Source organism: Coenobita brevimanus, chromosome 101, assembly GCF_032717465.1.
Source record: "Coenobita brevimanus isolate Jiangsu-jjx chromosome 101, ASM3271746v2, whole genome shotgun sequence".
In the NCBI taxonomy this organism is placed as follows: Eukaryota; Metazoa; Arthropoda; class Malacostraca; order Decapoda; family Coenobitidae; genus Coenobita; species Coenobita brevimanus.
The window spans coordinates 68,844,923-68,864,670 of NC_137054.1; positions in this window are offsets into that span (position 1 = coordinate 68,844,923).

Here is a 19,748-nt window from a genome sequence, read left to right on the forward strand (position 1 = left end):
CTGCACGCTGCCTCTTCCCTCGTTGCCACCCCGACACCTGTTCGTCAGCTAATACATCCTCCCTCTGCTTCCGCGTCCAGCCCTCCCCCTCCCCGTGCCCCACAGTAAGTTCCTCTCTCCTCTTCCCGCTCTCCTTCCCACCCACCCCAGCCATCGGACCACCAACTGCAGCTCCAGCAACAACAGTGTGACCACCTACGCCGTCTTCTTTTGCACGAATTGTCTCATTTTAATCTCTCATCTTTGCCTGCCCCACTGCTGCATCAGTTTCTCATTTGTTTCTAACACCCCTACCTCTCTCCCTGTTCCATCCCTCTCTACTCCCCCTCCCCACCCTGCCCTGCCATTTCACCTGTGTCCCTGCCTCACCCCCTCTCACATGACCTGTAAAGTATCCCATCAAGGGAGGCAGTATCAAATGCCCCCAAGAGATCCATGAAGACTGCCAGGAGTATCTGCCGATGACAGAATGCCTAGTGGATATGATGATCATCCTGGAGGAGGACATCAGGTGTCCCCATCCCAGGGCGGTGTCCGCACTGAATCTGACATGCAGCAGTCATGCTCCAGCCACCAGGAAAGCCAAAGGCACACCATCCCCTCAAGCACCTTCCCGACAGTGGACAGCAATGCTGTCAGCCTGTATGAAGTCCCTCCCCGACTTAGGGAAGGGGAGGAGGTGAGAGGTTTTCCAGCATGATGGGAGGATCCCTGATGCCCAGCTGTTATTAAATATACCTAGGAGAGAGAGACCCGCCGGGGGAGGGGAAAATGATCCAAAAACTCGTTGGGGGACAAACTCCGGGCCACATGCTTCCTTTGGTGATAGGGTTCGCAAAATGGAGAAAAGCTCCACCTGGGTAAAGGAGAAGGCTAAGCCTGCAGGGGGGAAAGGAGGAGATGCTTGCCCAAATGACTCTAAGCAACCGCTGGGGGTCTGTAAGTGGAGCAGGGGCACGTTCCTGAGACTCGAAGAAGGTGGCTAAGAAAGCAGCCTTAACCTGGAATCCTACCAGAAGGTTGCCCTCCATCACCAGGGGATACAAATGGAAGGTGGGGTGACCCTTTGTTGTCCAAATAAAGGACCAAGCCTGGGATGGTGAGCCAGAAAACAAGAGGGCTGAGCAGAAAGCAGACCAGGCAGCACGTTGAGCCCGGCTGAGAGTTCTCTTGCATTCTGCATCCCTACAGCGGTGAAGGTCTCGGTGGTTAAGGCAAGGACACCTCTGCCAGGCATTCCAGGAAGAATGCCTAGCCCAGACAACCCTGGTGCAGTCTCCTGACCATCAAGGAACTGCAGCAGTGTCTTGGGGACATGCTGAGGACTTGCAGAAGGCTGCCTCACCTGCTGCAATTAGAGAGGAAGTCAAGGCCACCACACAATCATCCAAGGGTCCTCTCAGCATAACCCCATTGTCACCATAGGCTGTCGTAAAGGAGGACCAGGAGCCTCATGATAGGATCCAGTGCAGACGAGGTGGGGCAGCGCAGGGTGGGGGAAGGCCAGGGACATCCAGGATAATTGGAAGGTGGTCAGAACCCAAATATGGGCCAGTCAAAATGACCGAGCCATCAAAAACAGAGTCCTCCACATTGAGGTCAAGAGTGGATGGCAGGCCTGAGTGCAGGTCTATTTGGGTCTGTAACCCCAGTGGGGTGTGCAAGGAAAATCAACTACTCTCCAAGAGAAACTGGAAGAGGGAAGATCCTGACCTGTTGCCAGATCCCCACACCAGGAAAGAATCCCAATGGGTATGTCTGGCATTAATATCACCCAGGAGGAGGCAGGGTGAAGGAAGCTGGTCTTGATAGGCCCAGAGCTCATCTAGGCCTATGTTCCTGCAAGGGCTGTAGCAAACCTCCACAGTGATCCTTCCCATCATGGGGGAAACGCTGACCACGAGAACTTCCAACACCCCCCGAGGGGGCCAGGTCAGTGGTAGTACCATGCTTGGCATGTCCTCCCTGATCGCAACAGCCAGACCACCCCAGACACCCTGACGATCAGCCCGATGGATGGGAAAGCCCCAGAGTGACAAATGGAGATGTGGGGGCAACCAAGTCTCACACAGACCAATAACAACCAGGACTAAGTCAAATTTTTTTTTTTTTTTTTTTTTTTTTTTTTTATGTGTCCGACTCTGGGCATAGGCTTCACAGCCTGCTCCCAAGGCCCAGTAGTCCTCCTACATTCCATACACCTCTACATGTCACCACTTTGGCGCTAACACCCACCGTCCATATTGAATACATGCTAGGGCTGTCTCATACAGGACTGGTGTATTGGTATTAGCGGGGGTATTTTTATGACATATCGGCGTGTCTTCCGGTAGATCAGTAAAGACTGATATTTATGAAGTTCAGATCCTTAAACTGTTCCCTGCCCCAGCGGGGATTTGAACCCGGGTCCACTAGGACTGCAGCCCACCTATCTACCGATTGAGCCACTGCCTCCCCAAATTACTGTGTTTAAAATCTGAAGAAGGGACCTGGCATTCCAGAGGAGTCTACGAAGAGGTGGACAGGTTATCACTATGAAATGAGGAGGGAGAGGAGCTGGGGCAAGAGGTTGACACAGATGTCAATAAATGACTGTCCATTTCTGTACATGGACAGGGCTATTTGCAAGAGGTCCACAAAGGACCCTGTGGGGCTGGCATGAGAGGAAGCTAGGAAGGTTGCCTCTGTATGGGCAGATGTGGTGCAGGAGAATCACCAGCTGCAGAGGCCATCTCAGGAGAGCATTTGGCTTGGCTGAACTAGGGGTAGGAGTAGTGTCTAATGACAATACAGAAGTGGCTGATGTACCAGCCAAGATATAAGGCTGGATGGAGGGACCTGAGGGGTCTTGTGCAGCATGGGGGGAGGTTGCCCGAGTTAGGTATGTACAGTTAAAGTCCTCTCATTCGGCATCTTCGAGACCAAGCAGGTGCCAAAAGAGCTGAACTGACAAATGACCAGGAAAATCTTCCAGAAAGTTTCTGGCAATCATGGTTGGTCACCCCATTTCAATCATAGTGTCTATTAAGTATGCTTGGTCAACCCTAACCACTAAATCGGCCTTCTGCTTCTTAACCCCTTAACCGCGGGCTTGTTTTGCTTTTTCTTGTGGCTCCCGCGGGCATATTCGCGCTCCGACAGACTCTCTAAAAATATTTGCCAAAAATCAGTTATTAGTCCTAGAATATTAAAATCATATATGCTTATGGCATATACCTTCAGCTTTCTCCTGGGGTGTTTGTTGAGCCTTCGTCGAGTACCGTAGGACTTATGGAGACCTCTGAAGTTGGGTAACAAAGTCTCCACTTTACACTTCCCAACAACCCATAATATGATTACCACAGCCTGATATTATCACTAGAAACACTATTCTATGATTCTCAAATAGTTTGGAATCCATACTCCAAAAAAAAAATACACTGAAAGCAATGACAATTACGAGGGCGTATGACCTTCCCACTTCCGATCGTTCGCCACTGGTGTTCTGTCATTTATTATTCAAAAAAACACTCACAGTTTATATTTCTATTACTATATAACACTTATATATATCTACAGTCTTTATCCATAAGTTTCCTTCAGTAGTAGTAGTTTATTGTCACTGTAGGGATTCAATTTCTCTTTCAGTAAAATACGTAGCATTCACTTTCTCGTCCTGTATACTAGCACTGAGAGTGAATCACTTTCACCTTCACTCTCAAAACTCATAGTATTCATACATGCTAGAGTGAGACTTTCACTTTCATTACTCCTAGTATATATACTCGTATTCTTATAATGCTACTCATTTACATTTCTATTTACGTTCTCTATTTTATTTACATTTCTATTTTATTTACACTGTGTTATGCACTGTCACTTGAAGTAACTTATAAAACTATTTTCCACTGTTCACTTATATTTACATTCATTGCTTTCACTTGCTGTTTACACATTATTTACAATTCCACTTGCACTGTTTTACTCAACAGAAAGATCGTAGTCACTCTCTATCAATTGTCAGCCCTTTACCTCTTTCCACACAAGGTTTAGTAGGGGGTAAAGGTCACAGGGCCCTTTGCATGGGGCTAAAAAGCGGCGGAAGTTAGCAGGAGCGAATCTGATGTACTTTCACCTTGAGAGATGACAGTGAACTGATAGTGGTTGCCTCCTGCCGCCTGGCTAGGGTGAGTGCAATACTGCCAACTTCAGCCTTGTGAGACCTGCTAATATATAGCAATGAAATGATTGGCAGGAAACCAAGACTATCTATCTATCTATTGCCAGACGCCTCAATCCCGTTTGGGGTGGCCACAAACAAATCGCCTCCACGTCGCCCTGTCCCCTGCCATTTCACTGCCCTGCTCCCAACTCTCACCCCCCTCTCTCATATACCTCTCCACCCCATCCCTCCATCTCATCCTTGGCCTCCCCCTCCCTCTTTCCCCCTCCAACTCACTCACATACACTCTCTTCGTCAGTCTTTCACCCTCCATCCTCTCCACACGGCCAAACCACCTCAGTTTGTTCCTCATAACATTTCCTATCACACCCACTTCCACACCACAACGCTCCTTTATATCCTCATTCATCAGCCTGTCTCTCCATGTGACTCCAAAGGCTCCTCTTAAATAACTCATTTCCACTGCTCTCACTCTTGACTTGTGTCCTTCCAACAATGTCCAAGCTTCACTTCCATACGTTAGAGTTGGTATCACAATACTGTCATGTAGTAACTTTTTCACTTCCCTGCTCACTTCCCTGTTTCTTATCACTGCTTTCAAAGAACCAGCAACCTTTCTTCCTTGCTGTACCCTTTCAAGCACTTCACCCTCCAAACCTCCATCCTTACTCATCACACTACCCAAGTACTTAAACGTACTCACATTTTCCAATTCCTCACCATCCAACCTCGCTGTACATTCACTGACTTCACCTCTCTCAAAGACCATCACTTGACTCTTCCCTACATTCACCTTTAGATTCCGTTTCTTACGCACTCTCCCAAACTCATCCACCAAGCCTTGCAGCTCCCCTTCGTCTTCACTCAACAACACAGTATCATCTGCAAACAACAGTACAGGGAGTTTCCAAACACTATCCTCTCTCACCAGGGCCACTCCAACCAAGACAATACATAATAAATTAGGTAGTTCCAGGTGAATGTAAATATCACTTAGGCTTCTCCCTTCCCTCCTTATATGTATATTTATCACGAAAATAGATTATACTGCATATTTCAAGGGGAAATAAACAGTGAAAATTAGCAAACGAGTGCACGTGAGGTGTTGTCAGGTGATAATTAGCCAATTCCAGGTGTATGGCACTATCACTTACCTTATTTCTTTTTTGTATATATTATTTGGTATAAGAATAGGGCACAGGGCTTATTTCAATGGATGAAATCAGTGGAAAATTCCAGGGAAGATTTACTTAGCGTAGAATACACTGTGGTGGCCTGCAATAATTAGGTAGTTCCAGGTGAATGTAAATATCACTTAGGCTTCTCCCTTCCTTTTTTATATATATTTTTATTATGAAAACGATTATACAGCATATTTCAAGGGGAAATAAACAGCGAAAATTAGCGAATGAGTGCATGTGAGGTGTCGTCAGGTGATAATTAGCCAATTCTAGGTGTATGGCACTCTCACTTACCTTATTTCTTTCTTGTATATATTATTTGGTATAAGAATAGGGCATAAGGCTTATTTCAATGGATGAAATCAGTGAAAAATTCCAGGGAAGATTTACTTAGCGTAGCACGGCCGGGCAGGCGAGAGGATAGGGTAATGGAGGGGAGGTAGTGAGGGGAGTAAAGAACGGGGAGAAATGGCTAAATTGTCAACAATGGATGGGAGTACAGATGAGATTAGGAGTGCTGACTAGTGTTGGACATTGGCAGTACTGATAGATGATACAAGCCACCACTTGAAAGACCGGGCAAATTCAAAATAACAAAGAATCACAAAAGTGACACCCCGCGGTATGATCCCTTGCTCCCAAGCGTCATGAAAGTGATGCCCCGCGGTTAAGGGGTTAAGGTCATACACAATGGAAGAGCTCACAACGAAATCTTCCATTATCTTTTTCCTACGAACACCGGCCTCCAATTTTTTAAATAATTTAATCTTCTTGGTGATAGGCAGCACATTATAGGTGCATTTTTTCACAACACCAATAGGCTTTCCACTAATGGAAGCCAAAATGCAACATGATAACGAGAGGATGATCATGAAATTGCACGACAAGGTGTCCAATCTTTTGAAAGGTCCCGCTCACAAAGCCAGACACTCACAAGTCATGATGGCTGATGGCGTATGCAGTGTTGGCAAGCTGAAATCTTCAAAAATGCTATGCTCAACTTTAAAACATGATAAGCTGTAGGTGAACTGTTCAATCTGTTGTGCTAGACTGGACTTCAAAATTCAATAGATATAGAAGAAAATCTAATATTTATTGACACTCAGTTATGAAAAGTACTAGATCTAGCCCCAGCAGCGCCAAATTGGTCGATCGGCTCAGCAGGTGTGCCAGAAGAGCAGAGAACTTTCGTAATAGAACTAGTTATGAAACCCACAAAAAGACCAGAATCACTCCAAGACCAGCTGCTCAATGAGAGGACTTTCACTGTACACTGATGACGAGGCTTGGGTGAAAGGGGAGGGCGGAGCAGCACTCTGAAAAAAAGGGGGGGGGGGATTCCTGGCAGATTTTCCTCTGAAAGCACTTCAAAGAAAAATACTCATTTATTTTACTTGTTTTAATCGTAGAACAATAATAATGAGCAAGGGCAATAAGATCGTATCATGTTGTTTGTATAGGCTCCAACATGCTTGTATACATTTGCCTTGGTCATCTTGTAATGGGGTCTATAAAAGCCCGTGCTGCTGAGAGGCAAAGCAGGGATCCTCTCTTTGGCTCAGTGGTAACGTGCACACCTATGAAGTGCAAGGGCCTGAGATCGAATCTCGGCCAGGACAGTGTGATTAGCTACAGTAGGCACCCACAGTAAGCGAGTTTCTGGGCGGCATAGGATGTCGCATACAGTACTAGGAATTCAGACACTGTGAATACATAAACTTATGGAAAAAATTACATATGGGCGGCACCCCCCCCTTCATGGGCAACCCTTGAGATGCCTTTCAGACCTAAGTATTGTACAGTACTTTACAGGGAAACTATCTAAGACATGTTACCTAAGATAAAGTAAACCAACAAGATTATGGCTTTACCAGGTAAATCAACAAGGATATGGCTTAACTAAACCAACAAAAATATAGCTGCTCACCTTAACACAAGAGGACAACAGGCTTGATGGAGGTACGAGAAGGATCCAAGGCAGAATGAGGCACCTAGCGTGCATCTCCTGCATCACCCACTACACCACCCAACACACCACCTTCCTCACCACTTTCGTCACCAGCACCTTCGACACTTTCACTACCTAATGCACTTACTTCGTTCACAAACCCTTCAAAGTCTATTTGTGACATCTCAGACATCGCATCATCCTCTTGATCCTCCTCAGGATATGGCTCTTCTGATGTTGAGGGGAATGATTCCTCACTTTCTTCAAGCCACAGGAAAGGAGTGATGAGTATTTGCTTCCATCTGTTTACTCCCTGGTTGTGCTTGTCAGTGTAGTAGAGGAAGGTTCTGTCCAGTGAAGACATCAACTCCTCCACTCGTAACTGAGAGTGTTCAATGTCTTTGAACTCTTCCTTGAATTTATCAAGGGCACACAGTACCCTGCCGATCTCCATCATGGTCAAATCTTCACACTCCATCACTGGTGTTGCTGCCTTTTATGCAACTATCTCCTGTTCAAGGTGCGCGGAGCATAGGCAACCGTTATCACTTCTTGGGAGAGCAATGTCGCGTACTCGGGGTAACCGCGGATTTGGATCGCTCTTCGCTGCTTGTCTCGCTTACAAGGAGTTCATTTCGCATACTAATAAAAAAATACACTAAAAGTAGAAAAAAAAAAAAAAAGGTCCTCGCGTACAAGGAGGATTGCGTACTCTGAATTCACGTACTGTGAGTACCTACTGTAATTTGTTACGTTTCATTTAGGTCGTTACACTGGTTGGCAGCGGTGCAGGATGTGAGGTGAGGCTTGGAGGGCAACGATGTTGGTCGACTGACAATGTTCTACTCCTTACATCCAGGGGATGAGCTGTTCGGTGTGGTCCGCACATCCCCAATGGTGGCCTCCTATGCTACGCTAACCTGTATTCGAAACTGACCAAATTAATCACCATGGGGAGAAAAGAGTGATATAATGGGGTTTACAAAAGCTCGTGTTGCTCAGCGGCAAAACGGGGACCCTCTCTTTGCCTCAGTGGTAACGTGTGTGCCTATGAAGTGCGAGGGCCTGAGGTCGAATCCCAGTCAGGACAGTGTAATTAATCTGTTAAATTTCATTAACGTTGTCACAATTAAACGGCAGCTCTCCATGCTGCTTGATCTCCGGCAGCCTCCTTATTCAGTCCCTTATCTCTGAGGTCATGCTCTTTGACCTTATTCCAAGTCTTTGCAGTCTGCCTCTCACAACCCAACCCCCCATGTTCACACTTCTCACTTCCCGCACCCAACTGTCATCCTCCATCCTCTCAACATGCCCAACCATCTCAATCTACCTATCCTCATCACAACATTTTCATGTATATTTTCACACCCTAACTTCTGTTGGAACGTTACTCAGCTTACATGATGAAAGTGAAAATTTTCAAATTAAATATGACATGGTGAACATCCAAAGACTGAGTGGAAAAGTATCATTCCTATATTAATCTCTACTTGCTACTAGGAGTCACTCTGTTCAGTTATTGATTGATGCACATGACACACAGCTCAGCCCTTCCTATGGCATGCCAGCAAATATGGGCTACCCTATTCACCTAGTAAATTTTTACTGGCCCTACTGTTAATCACAGGGGTAGCCAACCAGTCAGTAAGCAAGGAAAGTACAACACTGACCATCTATTTGATACCAGAAAAGTATCTCCTTGTTGGGTATTATTTTGCCAACTATTGCTGGTGTACCGTACTTACACATCAACAGATTTCTCTTTCAGCTATCTCCCTGAAAATTTGTAACAAAAACTGTGGTTCACTTGTGGAATGCCGAAGGGTTAAAGAAGTCCTTGGCTTTAGCTCACCTGATGTCTATGTATTTATCGCAAGACATCTTAATCCCACAAGGGGTGGCCATAACCATACTTCCATGTTGCACTGTCCTCTGCTATCTGACTAGCTTTTCTTTAACAACCCCTCTTTCAATATCTCTCAACTCAATCCCTCCCTCTCATCCTTGATCTCCCCATCCACCTGACTCTCACATACTCTTCTAGCCAGTCTCTCAGCCTCCATCCCTTACACTTGGCCAAACCATCTCAAAGTACCAACCAACTTCTAGTCTAGAGCCACCGAAACCTCCCTGGGCTGCTCCTTCTCCCGACACCGCCACGTTGGATCACACTCCTTCATACGAAAACACTCACACATTACCACTTACATGTCACAACCCTCAATCAATACTAGGATGTCTCAAATACAGTATATGGTACTTGCAAGCTTGGCTTCTCTCCAAATACATCAACATACCCAAACGAGATTGAGGCGTCTGGCAATAGATAGATAGACCTGCTTAAAATTGGCGAGAATCTACAGGTTGACAGAACAGTTCTGACAGCCTCGTTGTCTACTTGGGCAACAGACCTTTTCCAATGACATCATAGAAATCACGTGGTTTTGTATACGACTCCATACTGGACAGCAAACTCCTCGCAGTAGTGACTGTCCAGACAGGGCTGTCAGAGATGGGACTGTCAGATATATGCAGATCTCTGGATCAATGCCAACAAGATATGTACAGGAACAAGATAACATGTTTGGGGCTGGATCCTTACACCATATCTAGTGAGAAATTCACCAGTTTCAGGGACTGGGGACCGAAACCAGATCTCAGATATGGTGACCTCTATCACTATTTGGAGAAAACCCAGTCAACGTTCACCGGGGCATCCCTCAAGGTCAAAAGACATATCACACTGCATATGTGTAATACAGCCAGCTGCAACTGACATACAGTACATGTAAATTATATATCTTGGTAAACAGTAAATTTTGATGTGGGGCTAAAGGGGTAGGGATTGTACACGCTCACTGTGAATCAAGTAGTTGATGAATGGAATAGGTTACCAAGTGACATAGTTGCAGCTCCCTCTCTAGAAAGTTTCAAGCATTGGCTAGATAAGCATATGGCAGGTATAGGTTGCATATAACATTTGTCATTCTTGTGATAACACTCATATGACAGCTGCCTGGCATGAGCCTGCATGGGCTCTTGTAGGCAGGGTAAAGTCACACTTTTGTGGGAGCTGTCTAGCATGGTCCTATTGACCTACTGCAGTTATTCTCTTTTCTTTATCTTCAAGACAGGTCCTAGAGTAGGTCAGGTTAGGTTGGTTGGGTAGCTTGGTGTAAAAAAAAAATATATATATATATATATATAAAATTTCCAAAAACACTGAAGAATGAAAATTTTAAACTTCAGTGTGAATTAGGTGTAATTCTGTAAATATGCCAAAAATTTACTTATTTTGGAAATTTCAGTATTTATGGGCCTAGATATGTACACACATGCTATATATATGTTTAAACTAGTTTAACATTATATGCATAAGTAGCAGTGTATGTCAAAACTGTCAAATTAGCTGCAACTGAAACATAACATTGGCACAAATTTAAATTAAGGTCATTTATTTTATGCTGATGAATAAAAGACTTCAGCAATAATTTTAACGATTTTTCATTTTACATTAACAAGAAAGTCACAGTACGGTACATACCTGGTAAAAGATAAATATAAAGGGCTGTTGATATAAATGCAGTATTTATCCTCTCATTTGATTATTTTTGTACTCAGTGAAAAATGTATATTTAACTGGAGCATGTACTGGCAGTTTGGCTTTCAGTGAGGCAATAATACTGAAAATTATACATAGGTGTACTAGTAATTATGCTTTAGTTGTAACTGAAACATAGTTTAGCATACAGACTCACAGTGGTATATTACAGCTTTACACTGAAATGTTCAATAGTGTTCTATACTGCACGACTATTAAAGTGATCCACCATGACAAATATGTTTCAAATGACTCACTGAAAAACATTGAATAAAAAAAAATTAAGATTTAACCTGACCTAATCTTACCTAACCTTCAGTATGACCTAACCTGTAATTTAATCAATTTTACTTACGCATCTGACATTCCTGATCATCACTGCTTTGGAAAATATTGATTATGTCCAATTTCTTTTGGGTGAAACTCTGGAACAATACCAAAACAAGGCCTCTGACATGGACCCCTCCCCCTCTTTTCCCACGCACACACATGGCCATGTGGGTCTTGTACTCTGTGACATTAACATAATTAGGGCATCCCATGACATCTGCAGCTTCAAAGAATGATAAATATGCCCGTATCTACTCATAAATCATTGGCTTACCTGATATGAAATGCTTGCTCCAAAGCAGAGTGTAGGCCGTCGGCTGCCAATTCTCCCTCTTCACAGCAACTATCCACTTATGTCGCCTTTCCTCATTGACTGGATATCGGTAGAAGTGTACCCCACTTCCAGTTTTCTGCCTTATCCCACAGTCAGAGGCACAGCAGTGGAATACTCTTGTGGTCTCTCCCTTGACTTCCGATAACTTGTCCGATGTGGCGTCGTAAGCAAAAATCAGATGACTCGTGACGTCACATGGAAAAGATCTTATCCACGCGCTGCAGATCGAGGCTCGATCCTCGAGCTAAAAAAATGCTCGGCCAAGTAGACACAGATCACCTCACCTGACCAACCAAAACGTTTAGGATAGCAGAGGTTGCTGGTCAAGCACTGACTGAAGTTTATTGGAAGTTTGCTCGTGTAAAAAAAAAAAAAAAAAATCCCGTTTAACACATTTTAATCATTCTTATATACGTGATGATAATAGGCATTATACTGTACTTCGTCTTAGGTGCTTCGTCACTAACACGTTCATGCGGCTTTACAAACCAACCTTTAAACTATTCACGACACCCAAAAATTTTTAATGTCTCATTACTAAACATAATTAATTTGGTGAAAGCCAACCTCCCCACAGAAGAGAAAAAAAAAGTCCACAGACAGTACGGAGTTGAAGTGGTCGCCTAATGTTTACAAACGGGAGCGCCGCGCCGACCGATTCACATTCCTTCTCTCTTTTTGCTAGGCGGTCATTTGGGAAAGGAGGTCCATTTGATGAGGAGGATGAAAGTTCATATTATACAAAAATATTGAAAAGTTGTTCAGCTAATTTTCTTGGGTTTTTAACGTACATGCATACGAAACAAAATTAGAAAAAAATGTAAAAACGCACTGCTCTACTGCACATAAATGAGGAAAATAAAATATGCCAATGCAATGCATGTATACAGTAGTTTATTATTGAATGTACAGTACAGGTAATTTACTTCTAGGATGAAGTACCCTTTATCTCACATGTTTACAAAATATATGACTTACAACTAAATGTATATAAGTTAAGTAATAACACGGTAAATACAGAAGCAAATCACAGTAATAGAGGAGGTAAACACTGTCAATGTGTTTCTCCTGTTAGATGGAGCTTAGATAATAGGTGCATTTTCAGATAAGTGCAGTAACATATATAGTACTGTACTGTTCATATATCTAAACAATATGATACACCAAACTGAAGTTTTATATTAGCTATACCATTCTTTCAACATATTCCACCATTTTACAAGGAATAATTTCCACTTCCTAGCAGTCTATAAATATGCTGTACCTGTACCTGCAGCTCAGTCAGGCACAGTATTGTAGTTATACTGTATATATATAAATAATATATATACTGTATATATACTCTATATACATATATATACACACACACATACACAGTAATTCCTTGTTTAACTATGTAGAGGTGTTCCTAAAAACTACTGCATTATGTGAAAACTGCATGAAATGAGGATTATATTCCAGCAAAAAAAACTTTAAAACATAAAAAATAAATAAGTAAATAAATACATAACCAATGCCATCAGTATCACATACCTCTTTATGTGATGTGTATGGGAGCATCTGTACTGTATTAAATGCTTAAGCTCAAAAGTTAAAGTTGTACCAACCCTGACCATTGTTCATCCTGGCTGCTATGTCGAACAGGGGTGTGTTGTGTGAAACATGCTCCTATGTTGTTTAGCCTAATCATTTCAGTCATCTCTTATACAGGAATTTATTGCTTCTAACACAAGACAAGTTTATTCTGAGACATAGAAGCTTGAGAGAGTTAACACAGTCACCATAAACTCTGGCATGCTAGCGATATCTCAAGTATTCTATTAAAGCCAATGTCGGACTTTATCATTCAACAAAGAGTGACATGGGCATAGGAGCTGACAGCTTTATGACAAAAAATGTGCTCAATGAAAGCAGGTTGTATGAGGAATTGTTGTAGTTCTGTTGACAGCCTTAACTTTTAACATAAATAATGCTGTAATAAATTCTCCCACCAAACCAGCCTAGAAGCTCGGCATAGTTGGGTGATGGGTGGGATGGCTTAGCTGCTAAAAATCAGTCATAATATAGTACTGCTAAACAGTCTGATAATTTTCTTCTAATACACATTCAAACCACAACTCAGACGATAATTATTAATACCTGGTTAACAGCTTGGTCATGAGGTTAAAAAAAAAAAAAGGACAAAATATAGCTGTGCTGTAATCTTGACGATGAAAGTTACTACTATACCTATACTTTCTAGATTTCATAGCAACAGTTTCAGGTTTTTTACATTCTTTACTTTACCCATGTATAATTGGGCAGTGCATTGTATGACCATAGTCATAAGAGATATCACAGTAATCCAAAGCTTTATGCTGTGAAGATTATGGAGTATGAGATAATGTCAGACATATTCCATATTCTAAATTCTTATGCAATACTGTATCAAGTACCGTACACAAGTCACACTAAAGCCCAAAGCTATTCTTGCAGGATGAGTCAGTGAGAGATATATTCTCTCAGTTATCAAGTACATGTGTGCCACATGAAAATGAGCAGTAGCCATAAAGGAACATGACTGATTACATGCTTACAGATAGAAAGATGCATAGGAGTGTTATTGACACAACAGGGGAGAGAGATGATGCTGAGATGTATTTGATCATACCATTGTGGTATGCAAGGTAAATCTGAGGAACATGGGTGGAGGCACTGAGTTAGAGGAGCGGCCTACGCGAAAAGTTAAAAAAAGAAAACCTGAGAAACAAAGCTGCAGTGGATGAGTACTGGGTAAAGGTTTTCAAGGAGTATGTCAATGAATTGGGAGCACATGGATCTGGAAAACTTGTGGACTGCATATAGACAGTGCTTGGTTAGAAATGCTCATCCAATGTGTGGTGTCATATGGATGGCAACTAGTGAGACGGTGACAGAAGCTGCAGGGGTAGTGGAGGAAGAGAGAAGAAACTAGCTAGACAATGCAAGACAGGGATTCAAATGAAAGGTATACAGTGAGAGAGAGAGAGAGAGTAAATGATGATCTTCAAAGAAAAGTTACCATAATGTAAATTACTGTACTCTGAAAACAGGACACTAGTTTGGAAAGAAGTGAAAAGAAGAAATAAGGTGATAATGTGTAAAAGTGTGAGTGATGAAACTTAATCAGCACTGACAACTGTAAGTAAAGTAAGGAGTTGATGAAAGAATATTATGGAAGGCATATTAATTGTCATGATGAGAGCTGGGTGGTTGTAAACTTTTAGTGGTGTGTTGCAAACGAATGTGGTGCGGTATGTATAACATCTGCAGAAGTGAAGATTGCTGTGAAGTACTGTAGTTGAAAAATAATGTATGCAGAGATGATTATGTCTCGTGAAAAAGAGTGGAATGAAGGGGTTGTTGGAAATATATAACAAAGCATGGATGATGGAGAGGTACATGAATGAATTATTACAATGATGGTATGGAATCTATCAAAAGGCCAAGTAAGTGAGGAATAGGGTGTCATAGGAATGATAAAGGATGTGTGAAACAACTACTGGGTATTTGCAAAGAGCAGAGAAAGTTTGTGAAAAGGTATTTGTGGCATTTATGTTTTTGGAAAAATCATAGGCAAACAGAGAGGGATTGTAGAAGGTTCTGCACGTGAATGCCGAGCTACAAACTTCATTTAAGCCACACTGAAGGTCTGCATGGGCCATGCTGCAGTCCTCACACAAAGTAATTTATTTTGGTTTTATACATTGACTCAGGGGAGGTAAACTACCTAAAAAAGAATGAGCATGGGTTGAGTTTTACTATGTCTGAGAAGCCTCTGTAAGGGTAGGTCGGTATCTAAGCGAATGGTTTAATATCAATGTTGCATTAAGATACAGATATATGAAGTCCCATAGGCTGTTCCAATATATAAATGGATGTGATTATGAGAAAGATAAAAACATACAGAGAGAGGGAGGAGGACAGTAATGAATGGTGCAGGATGGAGTATCTCAGTTCTAATGTACAATATGCAAATAATGCACTACTTACTAATACCGAACAAGCAGATAATGCACTACTTACTAATACCGAACAAGAGTTCTAAGACTGATGCAGAGCTTTGTTGATGTCTGTGAGTACTGCCCTCTGAAGAAAAGGTAAATAAGACTAAGGAGATGGTTGCTGAGAGAGAAGGTAATCTCAGTGTAATGTGCCAATGAATGAAGAGAAATTTTAATTGGTGCAGGACTTCACATACCTGAGTGCGGTGTCACAAGAAAGGTAAATGAGCATGAGAAATGGAAAGTAGAGTAGCAGAGGGAAGTAAAATGGCTGGCTCCAAGAAAGCCTTGATGCAAAACAGAGATCTGAGTGTGATGGCTGCAAGATGCCCACATTAACACTACAGGGACTGGTGTGGTATGAAAATGGAAATTCAAGAGATAGAGCACTGGAGGTGGGTTATTGAGGAATGTGTGGAGTGTAGTATGACTGGGAAAAGAAAGAGTGATTTGTAAAAGATGTGGCCTAAAGGAGAGTGTGTGCATGGATGGTATGGTTTTATAGAGAAGAATGGATGTAAAAAAGGACGGTGAGAGGAGTAACTGGTGGGAACATGCTTGGTAGGCAAAGAAGGTGTGTGTGTGTGTGTGTGTGTGTGTGTGTGTGTGTGTGTGTGTGTGTGTGTGTGTGTGTGTGTGTGTGTGTGTGTGTGTGTGTGTGTGTGTGTGTGTGTGTGTGTGTGTGTGTGTGTGAGAGAGAGAGAGAGAGAGAGAAGGAAAGCATGAAGGTTGATGAAGCTACAGAACTCACAGGAGACTGAGTTTTCTCAGTGAATTTTGTAAACAGACAGGTTTGACACCATTTTAAACTTGAGAGTTTTCAGACTGATTCAGTCTGATTGATGGTTGTACATGTGAGGTGGAGTCAGGATTTTAGGGGCTAGTGTGGTGAGTGAGTGTGTGGCCCATTTCGGTGGATTAGTTCTCCTTGTCATGTTTTTCTCTTCTCATGCATTCTGGACCCTTCTTTACCTCATTCCTAGGTGGAAAGGAGACTGAAAGAAGGAGATAATGAAGAGAGCGGATACTTACATTTGATTTTAACTTTAAATGCAGGAGGAGATTACCTGGTATTTCTATTGGTTGTCTGAGGTAGCAGGACAATGGAAACATTTATAATGAGTATTGTCTGTTCCGGAATTAATGGCTACTTTATGCTCTTTGACATACATCCAGCACAAAAAACAAATAAGGATTCTGGGTTGAGGTGACTTAAGAATATTTCTAAAAGTACAAGTTCACTGAGGATTTTGTAACACTGTAACCTGCATAAGACTTGTTTTCTTATCATATGCAATTACTGCTGAGTATCACACCTAATGATATATTTATTAACAGCACACCCCTGTTATCTGATGAGGTCACATTATGGAAAATTGATCAAATGATGATTTACTGGACACCTGGACAATTATATCATGGGTTAAATGGGGTTGTGTTTGAGGACAAGGTGAAAAAAAAAAAAAAAAAAAAAAAATCTACCCTCTAGACTGGCTCCCAGACCTCCTCTAACACCATATTTCACTACTTTCCTTCACTGTATCAAAACATATGGGTCTAACAGAAAATGTTATAAGAGAGGTGGAGTAAAAGTACGACAGTAAAGTCTCTAAACAAGTTGTAACTGACCTTAAGTAGTGCCAGGTCCTAAGGTGAATCATCACAGGTCCACCCCCCCCAAGGCTAGGGGACAAGTGGTGTCCCTGGGCACTCATTCTTCACCCTCAAGGAACATCAGGTGAGAGACAGCAAGGTGGTGATGTGGAGAGGCATAGGGAGTTGAGTTAAGGGAAAGACAGTTGATTGGGATATCCGCAGCTACTAGAGTCCTGGTTGTCTTGATGCCACCTCATACTCTCCAACTTCACTTCAAGGGTGATGCTCCTCCTTGGGCATTTCAACATTCCTTCACCTTGGGCAGTGCCCTGACCACCGCACTTTCCACTAGGCATATCACTTTGGTCAGACATTATCACAGACTTTGTTTTAAATATACAGGCACACCTCAACATACGAACATAATTGGTTCCAAGAGGCCATTTGCAAGTCGATTTTGTTCGCAAAATGAAAATCCCTTACAGTACTACACGTACAACATAAAAAAACACTGTACTGTTCACTGATCTGTCGGTTGGGTTTTAAATGATCTTAAGCAGTTTATATTGTATTATGAAATATAAATGCATAAATTAACACAAGAAATACACAAGAAACACATACAGTATAAGACATAACTTTGTTCCTGCTATTGTCCGATGCCTATTTACAACTGACGAAAGATAATGGAACGTTTGCCAGCTGTGAAAATGTGGATGTGGCAAGCATTTCATTTTGTTTCGTTAGTTGTAAATATACATCAGACATAAGCGATAACAGAGTTATATTATAAACATTACTGTAGCTCACCTGAGGGCAGACATAGCAGGGCTTGCAAGAAGTGAGAGGGGGCAGGTGGAGGAGTGGAGTTAGTTGGAAGATGTGAGTAAGGAGAGAGCAGTGGGAATGTCAGGATTTTCGGGAGAAGCGGACTGAATGTTTCACAGGTACGTTTGTACCTGTGAAATGTTCGTTATTTTTTTCATGCTTGCATCTTTGAAATATCACATCTTGAATGATAGTAAGTTGAGGTATGCCTATACAGTATATAGTATATAAAGCATGCAGCCAGATAATGGTAATGGAGAGAGTTCAAGAAGGTATGATTAGAGAAAGAATACTGATGAGATGCAGTTTGGGTTTATGCCAGGCAAAGGGACCACTGATGCCATAGTAATTGTTCAACAGCTTCAGGAAAAATATATAGGAAAGATAAGGGAACTGTACTTTGTTTTTGTTGATTTGGAGGGGCATTTGACAGAGTCCCTCGAGAGGTTGTGAAGTGGGCAATGAGAAAGCCTGGGAACGAGGAATGGCTGGTTAGGGTAGTTATGGCTGTGTATGTGAGTGCTCGCACCGAGGTAAGAGTGAATGGAATTTGAGTGATGAGTTTTCTGTGAATGTTGGTGTGCATCAGGGATCAGTCTTGAGCCTCATGTTGTTAGGGTACTTGAAGCCCTCTCACATGACTTCAGAAATGGACTCCTGCTGGGATATGTGGTATGCTAATGATTTGGTGATGATTGCAGAGAACAAAAAGGAGGCGGAGGAGAGATGTAGGAAATGGAGAGATGGTATGGGGCACAAGGGCTTAAGGGTAAATGCAGATAAAACAAAGGTGATGATATCTAGGGCTGGGGGTGGTACTGTCAAAGAAGAGGGGGAGTGGCCATAAGCAATTTACCACAAAGGCATGGGTCATAATTCCATCTTATGCAGTGTTTGTGATAAATGGGTGCATAACAGATGTAGAGGTATTAGAAGCAGACTACGAGATGACGCTGATTTCATACGTGTGGTGTCAGGGAGAACGTGGCAATTCCCAGGCGTGCAAGGATTGAACTGCTTGTGAGTCTCTTGAGTGTTTGGAAGAGTTTTGTTATATGGGAGACATGTTATGTGCTGGAGGTAGGGCTGGAGCTAGCTCTGTGGCTAGAGCGAGGAGTGGTTGAAGGAAATTCAGGGAGCTGTTGCCTCTCCTGACACTGAGAGGGGTCTCCCTCCATGCTAAGGAATCTTTGTATACAGCATGTGTTTGGAGTGTAATGCTGTATGGTAGTGAGACCTGGGCAGTAAAGGAAGAGGATATTCTCAGGCTCAAACATACAGAAATGGCAATGATTAGGTGGATGTGCAGTGCATCCCTGAGTGCAAGGCCTGGGGGGGCTAGGTTTATGATGCAAGAGAGGTAGGATTGGAATGGAGTGTATTGGTGATGTGATGAGGAGGGGCAGAATGAGATGGTTTGGGCATGTGGAGAGGATGGGAGATGATAATTTGGTGCAGAAAGTGAGAAGTGTTAATGTTAGGGGTAGGGTAGCTAAAGGTAGACCAAAAAAAGACCTGGGACGAGGTCAATGAATGTGACCTCAAAGATATGGGACTAGGTAGGGAAGCTGCCAGAGATCAAGCAGTATGGAAAGCCGCCATTAGGTGACCAAGGCAGATGCGTGCAAGCATGTTAGAGCTTTCAAAAACAAAACAAAGTGAAACAAAACAGCAATGCCTTTCAATCACTACCTCTGCATACAAACAATTGCAGGGAGTTTGCAATGTTACACAAGGGAGTGAGAG